Below are 5,345 nucleotides of genomic sequence, written 5' to 3'. Positions count from 1 at the left end.
CCATTTCAATTAGCTCTTGAGCCTCTGCAGGCGTCTTCTTCAGATGAAGAGAACCTCCAGCAGAGCTATCCAAAGACATCTTGGATAGTTCAGAGAGGCCATCATAGAAAATACCTATGATGCTCCATTCAGAAAGCATGTCTGAGGGACACTTTCTGATTAATTGTTTGTATCTTTCCCAAGCTTCATAGAGGGATTCCCCATCCTTCTGTCTGAAGGTTTGGACTTCCACTCTAAGCTTACTCCATCTTTGTGGTGGAAAGAACTTTGCCAAGAAGGCATTGACTAGCTTTTCCCAAGAGTCCAGGCTTTCTTTAGGTTGAGAGTCCAACGATATTCTAGCTCTGTCTCTTACAGCAAAGGGGAATAGCATCAGTCTATAGACCTCAGGGTCTGCCCCATTAGTCTTGACTGTGTCACAGATTTGCAAGAACTCGGCTAAAAATTGATGAGGATCTTCCAATGGAAGTCCATGGAACTTGCAATTCTGTTGCATTAGAGAAACTAATTGAGGCTTAAGCTCAAAGTTGTTTGCTCCAATGGCAGGGATAGAGATGCTTCTCCCATAGAAGTTGGGAGTAGGTGCAGTAAAGTCACCCAGCACCTTCCTTGCATTGTTGGCATTGTTGTTGTTTTCGTCTGTCCTGTGTTCTTCTTCTTTGAAGAATTCGGTCAAGTCCTTTTAAAGAGAGTTGTGCTTTAGCTTCTCTTAGCTTTCTCTTCAAGGTCCTCTTGGGTTCAGGATCAGCCTCAACAAGAATGCCCTTGTCTTTGCTCCTGCTCATAAGAAAGAGAAGAGAACAAGAAAATGTGGAATCCTCTATGTCACAGTATAGAGATTCCTTTAAGTGTCAGAGGAACAGAAGAGTAGAAGACAGAAGTAGAAAATTCGAACCTATCAAAGAAGATGGAGTTCGAATTTTGCATTAAGGGATAGTGTTAGTCCATAAACAGAAGGATGTGAGAAGAAGGGAAGTAATTTTTCGAAAATTAATTAAAATATTTTGAAAACATTTTTGAAAAGCATTAATTGATTTTCGAAAATAAGAGTGGGAAAGAAGTAAAGTGATTTTTGAAAAAGATTTTGAATTTAGAAATTAAAAAGATTTGCTTGAAAACTATTTTGAAAAAGATGTGGTTAAGAAGATATGATTGGTTTTAAAAAGATGTGATTGAAAAGATATGATTTGAAAACAATTTTAAAAGATATGATTTGAAAACAATTTGAAAAGATATGATTTTAAAAATTAATGACTTGCCTAACAAGAAAAGATATGATTCAAACATAAAACCTTCCTCAACAGAAAAGGCAAAAAATGTTCAATCAAATCATTAATTGTTAGTAAGTATCTTTGAAAAAGGAAAGAAATTGATTTTGAAAACATTTGATTGAAAAGATATGATTTGAAAAAGATTTGATTTTAAAAAACTTTGAAAACTTGAAAAAAAATTGATTTTGAAAACAAAATCTTCCCCCTTGTGCCATCCTGGCGTTAAACGCCCAGAATGTGCACATTCTGGCGTTTAACGCCCAAACTACTACCCTTTTGGGCGTTAAACGCCCAGCCAGGCACCCTGGCTGGCGTTTAAACGCCAGTCTGTCTTCTTCACTGGGCATTTTTGAATGCTCAGCTTTTTCTGTGTGATTCCTCTGCAGTATGTTCTGAATCTTCAATTCTCTGTATTATTGACATGGAAAGACACAAATTAAAAATATTTTTGGATTTTTAATAATAAGGAATAATCAAAATGCAAATAAAATCAAATAACAATGCATGCAAGACACCAAACTTAGCAGTTTGTATACTACTGACACTAACAAAATGAGAATGCATATGAGAAACAACAAAACACTCAAGTCAATAGAATTAAAAGATCAAAACAAGAAAATCATCAAGAACAACTTGAAGATTAATTAAGACACATGCATAAATTCGAAAAATGCAAGAAGAATAGAAACATGCAATTGACACCAAACTTAAAATGAGACACTAGACTTAAACAAGAAATATTTTTGGTTTTTATGATTTTGTAATTTTTTTGGATTTTTCGAAAATTAAGTGGAAAAGAAAATAAAGGTATCAAAATTCTTAATTAGAATTCCAGGAATCATGCAATGTTAGTCTAAAGCTTTAGTCTAAAGGAATTAGACATAGCTAGCTAAGCTTCAGCAGGACATTGCACTCAAGAGCTAAATTGATGATGATCAATCAGCTTTGGTGATGATAAGAACATCACCTTGAAACACTAGAATTCATTCTTAAGAACTCTGAAGAAAAATAATACCTAATCTAAGCAACAAGATGAACCGTCAGTTGTCCATACACAAGAACAATCCCCGGCAACGGCGCCAAAAACTTGGTGCGCGAAATTGTGATCACTACAACTTCACACAACTAACCAGCAAGTGCACTGGGTCGTCCAAGTAATACCTTACGCGAGTAAGGGTCGATCCCACGGAGATTGGTGGTATGAAGCAAGCTATGGTCACCTTGTAAATCTCAGTCAGGCAGACTCAAATGGGTATAGATGATGAACGAAAATAATAGAATATAAAGATAGTGATACTTATGTATATCATTGGTGTAAGAGCTTCAGACAAGTGTATGAAGATGCCTTCCCTTCCGTCTCTCTGCTTTCCTACTGTCTTCATCCAATCCTTTCTTACTCCTTTCCATGGCAAGCTCGTGTAGGGTTTCACTGTTGTCAGCAGCTACCTCCCATCCGCGCAGTGAAAGCTAATGCACACACTCTGTCACAGTACTGCCAATCACCGGTTTGGTTCCCTCCCCTACCGGGATTCTCTTGAATGCTGCCATCAGGTCCTGCTTATACCACGAAGACTCTGATCTCACGGAATGGTTGGCTCGTTTGTCAGGCGAGCACTCGGTTGTCAGGCGATCAACCATGCATCGTGCAATCAGGAATCCAAGAGATATTCACTAAGCCTCAGATGCTTGTAGAACAAGAATGGTTATCAGTCACCTTGTTCATGGGTGAGAATGGTGATGGGCATCAATCATCACCTTCATCATGTTGAAGAACAAGTGATATCTTGGACAAAGAACAAGCGGAATTGAATGGAAGAACAATAGTAATTGCATTAATACTCGAGGTACAGCAGAGCTCCACACCTTAATCTATGGTGTGTAGAAACTCCACCGTTGAAAATACACAAGAATAAGGTCTAGGCATGGCCGTGAGGCCAGCCTCCCAATGATCTAAGAACTAGATGTCCAAAGATGATAAATACAATAGTAAAAGGTCCTATATATAGAGAACTAGTAGCCTAGGGTGTACAGAGATGAGTAAATGACATAAAAATCCACTTCCGGGCCCACTTGGTGTGTGCTTGGGCTGAGCAATGAAGCATTTTCGTGTAGAGACTCTTCTTGGAGTTAAACGCCAGCTTTTATGCCAGTTTGGGCGTTTAACTCCCAATTAGGTGCCAGTTCCGGCGTTTAACGCTGGAATTTCTGTAGGTGACTTTGAACGCCGGTTTGGGCCATCAAATCTTGGGCAAAGTATGGACTATTATATATTGCTGGAAAGCCCAGGATGTCTACTTTCCAACGCCGTTGAGAGCGCGCCAATTGGCTTCTGTAGCTCCAGAAAATCCACTTCGAGTGCAGGGAGGTCAGAATCCAACAGCATCTGCAGTCCTTTTGAGTCTCTGGATCAGATTTTTGCTCAGATCCCTCAATTTCAGCCAGAAAATACCTGAAATCACAGAAAAACACACAAACTCATAGTAAAGTCCAGAAAAGTGAATTTTAACTAAAAACTAATAAAAATATACTAAGAACTCAACTAAAACTACCAAAATCATACTAAAAACAATGCCAAAAAGCGTACAAATTATCCGCTCATCAGTGCCTAATGTACAAGGTATTGAGAACTTTTCAGGGTCCTGTCTCTTTTGAGGTAATCTCTGCCTAGTCAAGTCATCCAATTCTTTGGTGAGCAAAGGGGGTTCATTATCCCAAGTCTCATTACCAAATAACTTGTCATTTAGCTTCATGATTGCTCCAAGGTACTTAGCAACTTGCTCTTCAGTGACATCTTCGTCCTCTTCAAAGGAAGAATACTCATCAGAGCTCATGAATGGCAGAAGTAAATCCAATGGAATTTCTATGGTCTCAGTCTGAGCCTCAGATTCCCATGGTTCCTCATTAGGGAACTCATTGGAGGCCAGTGGACGTCCATTGAGGTCTTCCTCAGTGGCAATCACTGCCTCTTCCTCCTCTCCAAATTCGGCCATGTTGATGGCCTTACACTCTCCTTTTGGATTCTCTTCTGTATTGCTTGGAAGGGTACTAGAAGGGAGTTCAGTAACTTTCTTACTCAGCTGACCCACTTGTGCCTCCAAGTTTCTAATGGAGGACCTTATTTCAGTCATGAAACTTTGAGTGGTTTTGATTAGATCAGAGACCATGGTTGCTAAGTCAGAGTGGCTCTGCTTAGAATTCTCTGTCTGTTGCTGAGAAGATGATGGAAAAGGCTTGCAATTGCTAAACCTGTTTCTTCCACCATTATTATTATTGAAACCTTGTTGAGGTCTCTGTTGATCCTTCCATGAGAGATTTGGATGATTTCTCCATGAAGGATTATAGGTGTTTCCATAGGGTTCTCCCATGTAATTCACCTCTTCCATTGATGGGTTCTCAGGATCATAAACTTCTTCTTTAGATGAAGCGTCCTTAGTACTGCTTGGTGCAGCTTGCATTCCAGACAGACTTTGAGAAATCATATTGACTTGCTGAGTCAATATTTTGTTCTGAGCCAATATGGCATTCAGAGTATCAATTTCAAGAACTCCTTTCTTCTGATTCTTCCCATTGTTCACAGTATTCCTTTCAGAAGTGTACATGAATTGGTTATTTGCAACCATTTCAATGAGTTCTTGAGCTTCTGCAGGTGTCTTTTTCAGATGAAGAGATCCTCCAGCAGAGCTGTCCAATGACATCTTGGACAGTTCAGACAGACCATCATAGAAAATACCTATGATGCTCCATTCAGAAAGCATGTCAGAAGGACACTTTCTGATCAATTATTTGTATCTTTCTCAAGCTTCATAGAGGGATTCACCTTCTTTCTGTCTGAAGGTTTGGACTTCCACTCTAAGCTTACTCAATTTTTGAGGTGGAATGAACTTTACCAAGAAGGCATTGACTAGATTTTCCCAAGAGTTCAGGCTTTCTTTAGGTTGTGAGTCCAACCATATCCTAGCTCTGTCTCTTACAGCAAAAGGGAATAGTATAAGTCTGTAGACCTCAGGGTCAACCCCATTGGTCTTGACAGTGTCACAGATTTGTAGGAATTCAGCTAAAAATTGATGAGGATCT

At 39.2% G+C, this 5,345-nt stretch overlaps 1 non-coding gene across 1 annotated transcript; it reads left to right on the top strand.

The window, feature by feature from the left end:
* The first annotated feature begins 5,020 nt into the window (after positions 1 to 5,020).
* On the top strand, positions 5,021 to 5,128 carry LOC130972194 (small nucleolar RNA R71). The gene has a single exon (XR_009083388.1). It is a non-coding gene; the product is annotated as a small nucleolar RNA R71 (small nucleolar RNA).
* The last annotated feature ends 217 nt before the right edge of the window (positions 5,129 to 5,345 follow it).

Source organism: Arachis stenosperma, chromosome 3 (assembly GCF_014773155.1).
Source record: "Arachis stenosperma cultivar V10309 chromosome 3, arast.V10309.gnm1.PFL2, whole genome shotgun sequence".
Taxonomy (NCBI): Eukaryota; Viridiplantae; Streptophyta; class Magnoliopsida; order Fabales; family Fabaceae; genus Arachis; species Arachis stenosperma.
Note: the sequence above shows the minus strand (reverse complement) of the source record. Positions and strands in the feature narration are given on the sequence as shown.